Here is a 16,057-nt window from a genome sequence, read left to right on the forward strand (position 1 = left end):
TGATCCAAAAACTATTTCTAATATTCTTCAAAAATTTTACCTATCCTTTTACTCTTCTGATCTTATAGATCCTTTAGCGGGTCAACAGTCTCTGAATCTTCCCAAATTGGATGAATCTTCTCTGGCATCATTAAATGCCCCCATCTCTCCTGAGGATATCTCTAAAACAATATCTTCCCTTCATAATAATAAAACACCAGGGCCAGATGGTTTTAGTGGAGAATTTTATAAAGTTCTAAATACTAATCTGGTTCCAACTCTCCAAAAAGTATATCAACATATAATAGATAATAAATGCATGTTACCTTCAGGGGAAATGGCTTATACTAAATTACTCCATAAACAAGGGAAAGACCCACAACTTCCATCCTCATATCGGCCCATTTCTCATATAAAGATTTAAAAATTCTTACAAAAATTATGGCTGACCGGCTTGCTTTATTTCTCCCTAAGTTGATTAGTAGCCACCAAGTTGGCTTTATAAAGGGCCGCTCAGCGATAACTCATATTAGGACAGTTCTAACCGTACAGGAAGTAGTACGACGAAGGGAAAATACAAACCATTCACCAGGACTGCTTGCCTTATGGTGCGTTTACACAGACAGATTTATCTGAAAGATTTCTGAAGCCAAAACCAGGAACAGACTATAAAAAGGGAACAGGTCATAAAGAAAAGACTGATTTCTCCTCTTTTCAGATCCATTCCTGGCTTTGGCTTCAAAAATCTGTTAGATAAATCTGTCTGTGTAAACGCACCATTAGACGCCGAAAAAGCATTTGACAATCTTAACTGGGAATGGATGGATATGACCCTCTCTCGTTATGGCATTACAGTATACAGTATAATGTCCGCGGAATTCCGCAGTATGTCCGCGCGCACGGCCGAGCGCCTTTCCGCCGGCTCCATAGACACCATTCTATGGGCTGGCGTATTCTGCTATCCGTCGAAAGAAGTGCCGGCGGAAAGGACATACTGCGGAATTCCCTAACACCAATCCTGACTATATGGTATGGAAACAAAAACAAATCACTCACTTAAGTAACTTACTGGACTCAGATAAGGGAGAGTTGTTGGGAAAAATTTAGAGACATGTATGATATCCCTCCCCATCACCAGGTTTTATTTGAACAACTGTGTTCTTTTGCTATTAATAGAGTTAAATCTTGTGCGACGGCAGAAACAACGAATGATTTTGATTTTCTAGGCTCCAATTCTTCTCCCACCTTATCTCCTTCACAAATATACCATAGGATATGTGTCACAAATCTCCTCCCCCCTTTTCTCCGGAAATGGTCTGAAGAAATACAAACAGATAATTTGGAACAAAAATTGCTAAATAGCATCCGATATGTTACTGCAGCCGCTCCCAGTGTGAAATTGAGGGAAATCCACTTCCGGCTACTCCATAAGGCAATTTACGCTTTTAACTTTTCTTACTCCACCATGCCAGATGATTTCTTGACATATTGTCCAAAATGTAAAGAACCTAGCGCAGATTTATTACACTGTGTTTGGTCTTGTTCTCAAATTCAGACATACTGGCAATTATGTACAAACCTTTATTGAGAATACATGGAATGAATCCATACCTCTAACTCTACTCAGTTATGTTTTTCATGTTGTGGTGGCCGGGGATGGAGATCCCTCTGAAAAACCTATAGCCTCAAAATGGATTCATCTTACTCTGTTATTGGCCTTAAAAGGCTTACTAAACCACTGGATCTCTGACACACTTCCCACTATTTCTGAGCAAACAACCTCGCTTAAAGAAACTCTTCATTGGGAAATACTGGATGCAATCCGCATCAAAGATGTTTCCACAAAGAAATTCATTAAAAATTTGAATTTTTTTTCTCATAAAGGTTATGTCGCAGGAGGAGAGGGAAGCTGTTATGAAACACTTGTGAAATACTGTATCAGACGGCAGAGGCAAGGGGCATCCTAGGAGTACTGAGTACAGTATTAGTAACTGTACTCACTGTATATACTGACAGCAGCTCCCTGTGTACTCACTGTATATACTGACAGCAGCTCCCTGTGTACTCACTGTATATACTGACAGCAGCTCCCTGTGTACTCACTGTATATACTGACAGCAGCTCCCTATTCACCTTATAGAGCTAAAATCAGAGTCCCCTCCTCCAGGCTGTGCTGTCCTGCTCTGTGGTGTTTTTGTCCATAAGATTGCTGACATGGAGGAGCATGTGACCAGGCCCCGCCCCCCAGTGTCCAACACACAGCCTGTATATGCCTATGGAGGACAGGGGACAGGGCCTGGTTACATGCTCCTCCATGTCAGCCATTTTATGGACAGAAACAAAACAGAGCAGGGCAGCCCAGCCTGGTGAAGGGGAGTCTGATTTTTAGCTCTATGAGGTAAACAGGGAGCTGCTGTCAGTATATACAGTGAATACACAGGGAGCTGCTGTCAGTATATACAGTGAGTACACAGGGAGCTGCTGTCAGTATATACAGTGAGTACACAGGGAGCTGCTGCCAGTATATACAGTAAGTACACAGGAAGCTGCTGCCAGTATATACAGTGAGTACACAGGGAGCTGCTGCCAGTATATACAGTGAGTACACATGGAGCTGCTGCCAGTATATACAGTGAGTACACATGGAGCTGCTGTCAGTATATACAGTGAGTACACTTATTGATACTGTATACTGAGCTATTTTACTATAAAGTGGCCAACCCCTTCAATTATATTAAAGATAGAGATGCTTTATCTACATTTCTTTCTATCCTGTAGGGCAGTGATTTTCAACCTTTTTTGAGCCGCTGCACACTTTTTATACTTAAAAACTCCCGGGGCACACCACCAACCAAAATGGCACAAAATGACACTAAAACAGTACATATTATACATATAGTTAATAATAAAGATTCTAAATGTATTTATACTCACTCACTCAGTGTGAAACCTGGGCCTGTTTTCTTCTCCCCCCTGTGCTTCTCCCCCATGCTTCTCTCCTGTGCTTGTCTCCACCAAACTTCTCTCCCCCCTGCTTCTCTCCACTGTTTCTCTCCCCCATCTTCAGGTTTCTCTCCCCCCTTCCTCCTCACTTGCTCCTCGATGGTCAACAGTCAGGGCCGTAGCGCACATGTTGATTGGATGCGTGCATCACGGCCCGCTGCAGTGCACCACGCAACCGCCCACATTATAATCCGCCACTGATCGCTGTGCATTGCCGGGGAACAAAACACAGGGGCACCATGGTTTGGGGTACTTTCCCCGCGGCACACCCGACCATGTGTCGCGGCACACTGGTTGAAAATCACTGCTGTAGGGCATTCATTTTTGTTCTTTAGATTCTATTGTTCTTTATAGCAAAATTGTTTTCAAGTTTACTATATTGTATCCTATTTATATCTTCCTTTAAAGGGGTAGTGCGGTGCTAAGAAATTATTCAAAAAATAACACACATTACAAAGTTATACAACTACCGACCCGCTCCTGCCGTCCCCCCTCTGCCACGTCATCAGCTACTCAGCCGCGATTGGCTGAGCATAACTGTGCTCAGCCAATCTCAGCTGAGCACAGTTATGACGCAGCAGAGGAGGGCTGGCATTAGGGACGGCAGGAGCGGGTCGGCCGGCCTCCCGAAGATTACATCACTGTCAGCAGAAATGCAGACGGGGGTCGACACGAATCGGGTATGTATAGTGCATCACACTTCCAGGTCCAAGGGCGGGGGTCGGAGAACGCGGGGAAGGGGGCCATTCACATACATAAAATACATTACAAAGTTGTATAACTTTGTAATGTGTTATTTTATGAATAATTTCTTAGCGCCGCACTACCCATTTAATATGTAACTGTATTATTGATAAAAATTAAAAAATCCAATAAAAATATGTTTATATATATATATATATCATACAAACCAGAAATCCATCTGGTTTGCTCATCTCTAATTAGTATTGAACTCAAAATTCTGGTATTGATCACTAATGTACATTACACACAGGGCTCTGCTGCAGGCATATATAACACACACATACACAGCTCTGCTCCACACACATCACACACACACAGCTCTGCTGCATACACATCACTTCAGCTCATCCAGCACAGCAGAGTCCTGCATACACTGAGCAGCAGCCCCTGATCATGTGACTCCTCCTCCTCCATGTGACTGATCACATGACTGTGACATCATGGCAGGTCCTGGAAGCACAGGGGAAGCACACGGCTCCTGTACAGCTCTGCAGGCGGCTTCCTGACTTATCAGCTGCTGCTGGACTGTCCCGCCCGCTCCCTGCCCACAGTATGTACTAATGCTGGGTCACTGCTCACCTCTCTGCCCCGCCCCTTGCCTCCTGAGCACCAATCACTGGAGAGGGGGAGGGGCCAGACACAAGGTACATGTGGAAATCCTTCCTGCCCCTCCCCCTCCTCCTGCTAGTGTGCTCTGCTGCTGCTGCCGCCTCCTGGGATCTGCCCACTGGCTGCCAGACAGGTAGGAGATTATGGGGAAACCAAAATGTTTACATCACAGAAGGAGAATAATCACAGATCCGGTCACAGGAGCTCAAACATCTCTACACATTTATAACTTGTCTCTTCCTATCGCTGTGCCGGGATTGTTGTACTTTTTCTTCCCATTCTTTATTATACATTGTATCCTCTACTTTCTATTCATCTCTCCAGGATCCTCTGCTGATATCTTCTATATAAGAGACCGACCCATCAACCATGGAGAGAGACAGAGACAAGATGGCCGAGAGGATAATAACCCTCACCCTACACATACTCTTCCTGCTTACTGGGGAGGTGAGGGATTCTGGGAGTGATGTCATCATGACATCATTCTTATCTATGGAATAACAGATGGATAGGACTGGAGAGGTGAGGGATTCTGGGAGTGATGTCATCATGACATCATTCTTATCTATGGAATAACAGATGGATAGGACTGGGGAGGTGAGGGATTCTGGGAGTGATGTCATCATGACATCATTCTTATCTATGGAATAACAGATGGATAGGACTGGAGAGGTGAGGGATTCTGGGAATGGATGGAGTGATAGTAGTGTGTCTCTCCATACACAGGATTACACAGTAGTGAAGAAGTCCCCTAGTGGGCGCTGTGGGGCCCCTGGGTGTGAAGGACGGGGAAGAACCCTGAGCCCAATCCCGGGGCCCCTGATACATGAGGAAATGGAGGAAGAGAAGATCCTAGAAGTCACCAACAAGATGGTGGAGCTGCTGAGTGGAGAGGTGAGACTGTGGCTGCTGGGAATGCTGGGACATTATACAGTAACACCACTGGAGGGGTGGGGGGGATGACTGTGTGATCATTGTGTGTGTCAGGTTCCTATAAGGTGTCAGGACGTGGCGGTCTATTTCTCCATGGAGGAGTGGGAGTATGTAGAAGGACACAAGGATCAGTACAAGGATGTGATGCTGGAGGATCAGCAGCCCCTCCCATCAGCAGGTAATAGACAGGACTATATACACACCTCCTCTCTGTATTATCTGGATGGAAAGAATGAATTCAGTCTCTGTATGTGTTCCCTCCAGTCAGATCCAGTAAGAGAACAGCACCAGAGAGATGTCCCCGTCCTCTTCTTCCACAGGATCAGGATCAGGTAGATGGAGATGTTCCCTATGATCTGTACATCCCACCTGACTTCTCCTACTGTCTGATGACTTCTACAATATTTTTCTCACATCTTATTAATTAAGGGGGAAGATGGAAACAATATTAATGCTCCAGAGACAGATGACAGCGGTGGTGAGCAGTATAAGAAGGACATCACTACAGGGAAGGATCTGAACTCTATTAATGATACAGACATAACATCAGAAGAAGTAAAGACATGTGTGAGCAGTAATGAGCAGTATATGATGGACATCACTACAAGGAAAAACATGAGCCCTATTGATGTTACAGATATGATAATGATGATGAAAGAAGAAGAAGAAGAGACAGATGACAGCAGTGATGAGCAGTATAAGGAAGACATCACTACAGGCAACCGCCCAGGTGAGTAGTGACCACTAAATGCAGAGAACAGTCACACATTCTCCTCAGTCACCGGCTGTAACTATTCTGTGTGGAATATTATAAGTTCTGTGTCCTGTCAGTTTTCCAGCTATATAATCATTCAGCCTAAATTCTAATATACAGCACAGTCCCAGCGGACAATATATCACTATCAGTCTCCTGCTGCTGCATCTATAGTGACTGTCCTCATCTTACAGCGTACCTGTTGCAAATATTTTTTTAAGAAACCAAAAGGGAATGTGATCACAAGCAGTTATGTAATATACTCACATTAATTAGAATTAATATGGTGAAATCAGCGTTATACAAACAGCTAAACCGCGGTCCATGTTTCCTTTGTGATGATATTGGGTCTTTTCTTTGTTCAAAAAAAGATCCCAAACACAAAGTAGTGCGGAGCGAGCGCTAAAATTATAGAGTTCTTGTTATTAGAGTTGAGAGCTGTGACGTCCCTTGTTCGGGGAGGGTCATCCAGAGAGCGGTTTGGAAGGCTCTGAACATTTACCAAGGACATATGTAGCCAGAGGCCGGCCGGGTCGGTGACGTCACTGCACCACGTGACTTATGTTGAAAATAACAAGAAAAGCCATAATCTGCCCCCAGTAACACCATGCTGGTTGGGGTCCTGCAGGTTATCAGTATGTAGGGGGTCAATAGTCCTATTTTTTATTTCAGAAGAGTTTCTGTTACTTTTACTACTTAGGACGTCATCTCCCCGGCCTCCAGCTTCTAGATTCTTCTCCCTGACACTTCTGTGGATGGGAACAGATCTGATCATTCTTATTATGTTACCTTAAAAAAGAGTAACTTTCCATGTCTGTAATATGTATAAGCTTCTATTACTGGGAAATAAGAGAAATGGTGTTTTCTCCTTTGCAGATGATTCTACCAGGAGCTCAGGGGGACATCAGATCTCCTCAGAGGATCATATCACACAAGATACATATGAGGAGCCGTCCACTATCCCAGATACACCCTCATTCTTTACACACAAAAAAATTCTTACAGGGGAGAAGGTAGTTTCATGTTCAGAATGTGGGAAATGTTTTACTAAGAAATCAAATCTTGTTACACACCAAAGAATTCACACAGAGGAGAAGCCATTTTCATGCACAGATTGTGGGAAATGTTTTACTGACAAATCAAATCTTCTTCGCCATCAAAAAATTCACACAGGGGAGAAACTATTTTCATGTTCAGAGTGTAAGAAATGTTTTACTCAGAGATCAGTTCTTGTTGCGCATAAGACAATTCACACAGGGGAGAAGTCATTTTCATGTTCGGAATGTGGCAAATTTTATAATCAGAAATCAGAACTTGTTAGACATCAGAGAACCCACATGGGGGAGAAGCTATTTTCATGTTCGGAATGTGGGAAAGGTTTTAATCAGAAATCAAATCTTGTTGACCATCAGAGAACTCACACAGGGGAGAAACCATTTTCATGTTTGGAGTGTGGGAAATGTTTTATTCAGAGATCAGTTCTTGTTACACATAAGAGAACCCACACGGGGGAGAAGCTATTTTCATGTTCGGAATGTGGGAAAGGTTTTTCTCAGAAATCAAATCTTGTTGACCATCAGAGAACTCACACAGGGGAGAAACCATTTTCATGTTTGGAGTGTGGGAAATGTTTTACTCAGAAATCAAATCTTGTTAACCATCAGAGAACTCACACAGGGGAAAAGCCATTTTCATGTTCAGATTGTGGGAAATGTTTTACTGACAAATCAAATTATCTTCGCCATCAAAAAATTCACACCGGGGAGAAACCATTTTCATGTTCGGAGTGTGGGAAAAGTTTTAATCAGAGATCAGTTCTTGTTACACATAAGAGAACCCACACGAGGGAGAAGCTATTTTCATGTCCAGAATGTGGGAAAGGTTTTACTCATCAATCAAATCTTGTTGAGCATCAGAGAACTCACACAGGGGAGAAACCATTTTCATGTTTGGAGTGTGGGAAATGTTTTAGTAGGAAATCAGAACTTTTTAACCATCAAAGAAGTCACAGAGGGGAGAAGCCATTTTCATGTTCAGATTGTGGGAAAGGTTTTACTGACAAATCAAAACTTCTTCGCCATCAAAGAATTTACACAGTATAGAAACCATTTTATGTTCGGAGTGTGGGAAATGTTTTATGCAGACATCAGTTCTTGTTACGCATCAGAGAACTCACATAGGGGAGAAGCCATTTTCATGTTCATAATCAAGGTAAATAAATATAAAGAATTCAAAATAATTATGAAGGAAAATCCATGTTTTACAGTAAAATAGTTCAGTGTATAATACTAATAACTGTACTTACTGCACTTACTGACAGCAGCTCCCTGTGTACCCCATAGAGTTATAATCAGGCTCCCCTCCTCCAGGCTCTGCTGTCCTGCTCTGTGGTGATTCTGTCTTAGACGACCGTGCCCATGCCCCTCCCCCAGTGTCCTCCATAGGTATATATTGGCTTTAACCCCTTCAGGACCATGCTAATTTTCGTTTCGTTTTAATTTTTTCCTACTCTTGTTTAAAAGGCCATAACGCTTGTATTTTTTCACCTACAGACCCACATAAGCCCTTATTTTTGTGCGCCACTAATTGTACTTTACAATGGATGGCTTAATTTTTTTCCATAAAATATGCTGTGAAACAAGAAAAAAAATTCTTTGTGCAGTGAAATAAAAAAAAAAAGGAATTTGTTTTCATTTTTTTTTTTTTGGGGGGGGGAAGTGTGTTTATTTACGCCATTCGTTCTATAATAAAACTGACGTGTTATATATGTTCCTCAAGTCAGTACGATTAAAACAATATGCAATTTATATAACTTTTATTTTTATCTGACAGCTTTTAAAAAATTAAAACCTTTAAAAAAAACTAAATGTGTTTAAAATTGCTCTATTCCCATCCTTACAACGCTTTTATCCTTTGGTGTATGGGGCTGTGTGAGGTGTCATGATCTGTTCTTTCTATTGGTACCTTGCTTGCGTATATGCGACTTTATGATCACTATGATCACAATTTTTCTGGATTTTCATGTGACAAAAAATGCGAAATTTTGCACTTTGGCGTTTTTTTTTGCGCTTACGCCGTTTACCGTGTGAGATCAGGAATGTCATCATTTAACAGTTAGGGCGATTACGCACTCAGCCCCTATAATGTCCGCAGAAGAGAATCCCCCTAAAAGTCACCCCATTTTGGAAAGGGCACCCCTCAAAGAAGTCATCTTGGGGTGCAGTGAGCATTTTGACCCCACAGGTATTAGAGGAAAGGATTCAAAATTAGAAAGTAAAAATGAAAAAAAAATGAATTTTTTCAATATGTTTGTTTAGTTTGAAATTTCTAAATTTCACGAGAAACAGGAGAGAAAATGCACCGCAAAATTTGTAAAGCAAGTTCTCCTGAGTACAACGGTACCCCATATGTGGGCATAAACCACTGTATGGGCACGCAGCAGGGCTCAGAAGGGAAGGAGCGTCATTTTGCTGGTGCAAAACCGCAGCTAGTGTCAATTATTAGAATAGCGCAGTTGCTAAAAAAAAAAATTTTAATATGAGATTAAAGGTAATCTGGGGTGGTGACGGGCAACCTGGGAGTGTTTATTTGCTATCTGGGGTGGTGATGGGCAATTTGGGGTGGTACGAGCAGTCTGTGGCAATCTGGGGTGTTTATGGGCAATCTGGGGGTGTTTACTGGCTATCTGGATTGGTTACGGGCAATCTGGAGGTGTTTACTGGCTATCTTGGGTTTTTATTGGCTATCTGGGGGTGTTTACTGGCTATCTGGGGGTGTTTACCGACTATCTAGGGGTGTTTACTGGCTATATGGGGTGGTAACGGACAATCTGGGGGTGTTTACTGCCTATATGGGGTGGTAACGGACAATCTGGGGGTGTTTACTGCCTATATGGGGTGGTGACGGCAATGTGGGGGGGGGTCACAGGCAAACTGAGGTGGTGATGGTCAATCTGGGGGAGGAGTGACAGGCAATCTGGGGTGGGTATGGGCAATCTGGGGTGGTTACGGGCAATCTGTAGTGGTAATGGGTAGCCTGTGGCAATCTGGGGTGGTTACAGGCAATCTGGGGGTGTTTACTGGCTATCTGGGGTGGTTACAGGTAATCTGAGCGGTTACAGGTAAACTGGAGTGGTTATGAATAATCTGGGGTGGTGCTACTCAATAGCAGACGAACTCGCAGCAGGGATGTACATCCCTGCTCCGAGTTTGTCCGCAGCTCGCCCCGTTAACTCCCCGGCCGCCGGAGACTATACTCCTGCTAATCCCGGGTACGGGGCTCCCGACGTCTTCACGGCCCGTTCAGCCAATCAGTGCTGCGGTGGGGCAGCGCACTGATTGGCTGAGCGGGACGTGCCTGGAATCACCGAAGGACCAGGTGATGTATAGTCGGGACCAGGTGATGTGTAGTCTCCGGCGGCCGGGGAGTTAACGGGTCGGCCTTTGGACAAACTCGCAGCAGGGATGTACATCCAGGCCCGGACTGGCAATCTGGCATTCCGGGCAAATGCCATCTGGGCTGCCCAGATTGCCAGTCCGGGGGGCCGCCCGGCCTGCAAAAAATGTTGTGGCCGCGCTACTAAGGGCCGCCGCCAAACTCAGAGTGTCACCAGCTGCAGCGCAGCTCCTCTCCCGGCAGCCTTCTCCTCTGCCATCTTCCTCTCCGCGCATCCTCCTCGGTCACTCTCCGCTGTCATCTTCCGGCGTGGCAGTGAGGTACAGACAGGCTGTCCTTCCCTGGAGGTCCCGACTCCTGGCAGCCTCTATTGGATACTATATGGGAAATTATTGGGGGATTGGATAGTATATGGGGTACTATTGGGTGCATTGGATACTATATGGGAAATTATTGGGGGATTGGATACTATATGGGGTACTATTGGGGGATTGGATACTATATGGGGTACTATTGGGGGGATTGGATACTATATTGGAAATTATTGGGGGATTGGATAGTATATGGGGTACTATTGGGTGCATTGGATACTATATGGGAAATTATTGGGGGATTGGCTACAACGTAGGCCACTATTGGGGGGTTTGGCTACTATATGGGACACTATCGATTGTGATTGGATATTATACGGGGCACTATGTGAGGGATTGAATACTAAACGGGGCACTATGTGAGGGATTGGATACTATACGGGGCACTATGAGTTATTAGATACTATATGAGAAACTAGTGGGGGAATGGCTACTATGGGGGGCACTATTGGGGGGAAAAACTTGTATATGAGGCATTACTGGGAGGAGTTAGCTACTATATTGGGTGCTAAGGAGGGGATTAAAAATCTTTATGGTGCACCATTGGGGAGTTACTACTATTTTGGACACTTATAGGATTACCTACAGCATGGGGGAAATAATGGGGTAACTACTGTACGGGGGCATTATTGGATTACTACTGTGCAGGGGCACTATTATGGGGTAACTTCTGTATGGGGCAGTAATAAGGGGTACTGTTAAGGGAACTAATACTGCATGGGCTACCGAGGAGGGCATTATTAGCATTTGGGGCACTTCGGATGGGCAGCTTGTATAGAGGTGGGTAGGTGGTGTTATGAAAGTGCAGAGCCTAAAATGTGTGTCTGACAGATTCTGTGGAGATGAGCGGTGACCAGAAGACGTCATCATGATGTCTTGGTCCAAGTGGGGAAGACAACAAAAGAGGAAGACTCCAGTCAGAGAAGACGTCCCTTGTGAGTCACTCAATGTACTGTAACAGTGCTGTACTGTGCTCACTGTATGGAGGTATAAATGGTCTACAGAAAGGGTTTTATACACAGTATGATGGTATTAGTCATTATGTGGTGGTGATATGTGGTCATGGCATGGCAGCATTATTTGCTCCCTGTATAGTGTTATTGGTAATATTACCTTTGGTTTTATTTAGTAAGATTATAATGGTAACATATTACTGTATGTGGTGGTAATATCTGGTAATGGTGTGGTGTTATCATTTAACCCTCATATACCGTTGGTCTGTGTGTACTGGATGTGGTCAGTATGATGGTACCATGTGTGGGATTATACTTGTTCATTGAATACTCCCCCCATCCTTTATGGTGCATCACCTTCTCAGTCCCTACAGTTTGGTGAGGAGGTGCACACTATAAATAATGGGAGTAGGGTGTTGGTGCACTAGAAAGAATAGGGGTTCAGGGGTGTTAAGCCGTGTGGTTATTGTGTGGGGACAGGAAGTCCGGGATCTGAATTTCTTTTGGTGTTTGGGATATGTTAACATGGTGGACTGCGCTTACATGGGTATGAATTTATTAAGGGGTCTGGGATATGATTTTTTTTTTAGGGTGCTTGAGTCATAGTTTAGAGATGGGATGAGAGAAGATGAAAGTCCCTGGCTGATGGAGTCCCTCTCCGCTCTCCTGACATCTCTTATAGGAAATATCTGTGCTGCCCATGAGTCCTGGAGCATCATAAGTTAGATTAATAATTAATAAAAGCATTGGGTAAGTGCCGGGATATCTCTTCTAGTTGCTGCATCTTAAACACAACTCTGTGTTGTGCTTTTCCTCTATAATTCCTCCCAGAAAGGTAAGATAACAGGCCTGGTCTATATGGAGACTTTTAGAGACACAATAATATAATATATGACTACACACCATGTATGCCGGGCCTGAGTGACATCTGGGTGTTACCAGGATGTTGCTCACCAGGATGGGTCTCCAAGTCTGATAATGTGAGTGGTGATAGGACGGGGGTCAGTGTTGAGGAACGAGGGGAACAGGAACAACAAGTCAGAAATTTATACATAGATTTCCAGAAGGAATAACAGGGGAACAGCACAATACAGAGGCAGGAAGGAAAGATGCCCCGGAATTATTTCAGTACTATAACTTTCTTGAGGTGCTGTGTTTCTTGAAGAATGGGCTGAATAGTTTTCAGAGCAAAAATACCTTTACCTTTATTATTATGAATGACAACTGACAGGAGAGCGTACAGATCCTCAGTTATTGTTCTATATGCTGCATCTGATCGCTGCTGTACTCTCTATAGTCTGCTGGGTGATATTACTCTTCAGCACCTGCGTACACCTGGTATCTGAAAAATTTGGTGTAATGGGTGCGGGGAGATTTATATGTGGGCTGGTGGGGTTCGTGTGCCAGGGCTGCTTTTCAGTGCCAGTCCGGCCCTGTGAACATCCCTGCTGCGAGTTTGTCTGCCATTGAGTACACAGGGCCTGGATCCTCAGCGAGTCTCACTGCGAATACGCAGCGAGAAACTCGCTGCCAATGCGTCAAGTGTGTTTGTACCCTAAGGAATTAATGACTGTGAACACTAAGGTTATTCCGGGGGGGACAGGGCGGGGGACATTCATCTCCTCTCACTGTGGGTTAACGGTGAGAGGAGATGAAAGCATGCAGTGCCCGTTACCGGTGGCCGCCGTTATACTGGTAATAACAGCGATCGTCAGTGCGGGGACTGAGCCCACACTCTGCCCCAACTTCTTAGCGACCTCCGGTAGCAGAGAGGAGGGGGCTGTGGGCATTACCGGCGCTGCTGCACTATTCTGCGCCATCGCCATAAAGAGCTGATGGCAGCAGAATAGAGCCCATTAGTGATCGCCGTAAAAATCCGTATCTGCAGTCACTAATAACATAATACAAGTATTCTCTGGGTCACTACGGTTACGGCGATACCACATTTTTGTAGATTTTTATTAACTATTATCACTTTGGCGCAATAGAAACTATCTTCCTAGCGAAAACCCACAAAAACTGTTGCCACATTGCAAGATCCATAGCATTCTTATCTTTTGCGCGACAGAGCTGGTTTTGGGCTTATTTTATGCGGGAAGATCTGTAGTTTCTATTGATACCAAGTTTTATATGTATATGACTTTTTCATTTTTTTTATGGCGTATTGTCTAAAGCAGATTGATTAAAATACAGCTATTCTGGTACTGTTTTTTTTTTTGTTTTTTTTTACAGCGTGTCGTGCAGTATAATTATTGATTTAGTTTTATAGATTGGGTCGTTACGGACGTAGCGATACCAAATATGTATAGGATTTGTGTTTTTGATCACTTTTATGTAATGTTTTATAGTGTATGGGGAATGTAATGCATTTTTATTATGGGGGAGGGGGGGCTGGGGGGATTGTGTTTGGGGGGATTCTTTTACTTTTTTACACTAGTGTACATTACTGTACACTAGTGTAACACTTTTCTCACATTATACAATACACTCTACAGCTTCTGCAGTACAGTGTATTGTATCATGTGACCATCCTGCTGACAGGCAGTAGCACAGCCACCCCTGTCAGCAGGATGGCTTATCCATGGTAAGCCAGGGGGCCTTCATTAGGCTCCCGGAGTTACCATGGAGACGTCGGGGGACCGGACGGCGCCGCGGGACCTCTGATCACGTAAGTGGACCTGCGGCGCCGTCCGGTACACACCGGAACTCGTTAGATGCCGCTGTCATGCTTTGACAGCGGCATTTAACGGGTTAAACTGTCCGGAGCGGAGAATCCGCTCTGGGCAGTTACAGGAGGGGGTCAGCGGTCACACCGACCCCTGATCTACTGCACTGCCGCCGCGCAGCAGTTCGTTCCGATGCGTACGCCGTTAAAAGGCGTACGCATCGGAATAAAGCCTATTAGTGGCCGCCGTGAAAAGGCAGCATGGGCGGTATGAACGATGTGTTTATTATAACGATTAGACAATACGATATATCGTAGGGAAAAATTGTTTTGCGATTGCTTAAGCTTATCTCACACATAGGGTAAATCGGTGAACGACTGTTTACACGGAACGATGTGCGTTTTTTTTTTTGCGAACGATCAACGACGATTTGGGAACATGTTCAAAGATCAAAATGAACAATTTTTTGCTCGTTGTTTCATCGTTCGCTGCGTTTACACGGACGATTATCGCTCGAATTCGATCGTTATCGTGCAAATTCCAACGATAATCGTTCCGTGTAAACGCAGCATAACTGAACGCTATAAACCGTAAAGGACCATTTAGGACTTTTTGAGCAACTACTGTAAGGCTCAAAAGGTGTGTGTGTGTGTGTGTGTGTGTGAACATAGCCTGACAGACAAATGTCCAGCACCTCATTCTGGTGTATTAGAATTAACAGATTTAAAAGAGATCCATAATGCAAGACACCATTGTTACCAACAAATGTAGTATGTGATAGTAATGGCGTCTTGTATCAGGGATTTGCTATAAAGTTGTGAATATTATTTTACTGGAAGAAAGTGCTGGACTTTTGTCTATGGAATCATACGTACATTTAGTCTCATTTGAGTATAGATTATTTCAGTGGTGTAAGTGCTGTAGGATGTGCTTCTCACTGGCATCCACACATCACGCATGCTATACATACATCATAAACATGCAACACACACACTGTGCTCACATACATATACATACACACACACACTGTGCATGCATGCATACATACATACACACACACAATGTGCATACATACAGACATACATATACACACACTGTGCATACATACACACACACACAGTGCATACATACACACACACAATGTGCATACATACAGACATACATATATACACACACACACACACACACACAATGTGCATGCATACAGACATACATATACACACACACTGTCAGGAACCGGTGACACCAGACACACAGAGACAGTGCACCCTAAGCTCAACCCTAGGGCAGCAACTGGGCGGCGGTCCCTGTACTGGCTTGGTGGGACACAAAGACAAGACAGACAAAACACAATAAAGAATGGTCGACAGTCCGGGTCACAACAATCGGGCAGCGCAGTACAAAAACACAATCCAACAAGCAAGGTCAATAAACAGGCAATATAGTCAGGGGCAGGCAGCAAGCAGGGATAGTCAGAATACAAGGCAAAAATAGTCAGAATAAACAGAGAACTAAACAGAGGCAGAAGCAGGCTGAGACAAGCTCAATATCCGGCAGTGAGAGGCAGGCTGGCAGACACTATATAGGAGACCAGAGGTCCAGTGCAGGAGCTGATTGGACCAGACCCCTAATCTCCTCAGAACACCTGGG

At 44.1% G+C, this 16,057-nt stretch overlaps 1 pseudogene; it reads left to right on the forward strand.

Annotated features, from left to right (window-relative positions):
• The window catches only part of LOC138786861 (zinc finger protein 585A-like), a 154,213-nt pseudogene extending 145,366 nt beyond the window's left edge, over positions 1-8,847 (forward strand).
• Positions 8,848-16,057: the final 7,210 nt, after the last annotated feature.

This window comes from Dendropsophus ebraccatus, chromosome 3, assembly GCF_027789765.1.
Source record: "Dendropsophus ebraccatus isolate aDenEbr1 chromosome 3, aDenEbr1.pat, whole genome shotgun sequence".
In the NCBI taxonomy this organism is placed as follows: domain Eukaryota; kingdom Metazoa; phylum Chordata; class Amphibia; order Anura; family Hylidae; genus Dendropsophus; species Dendropsophus ebraccatus.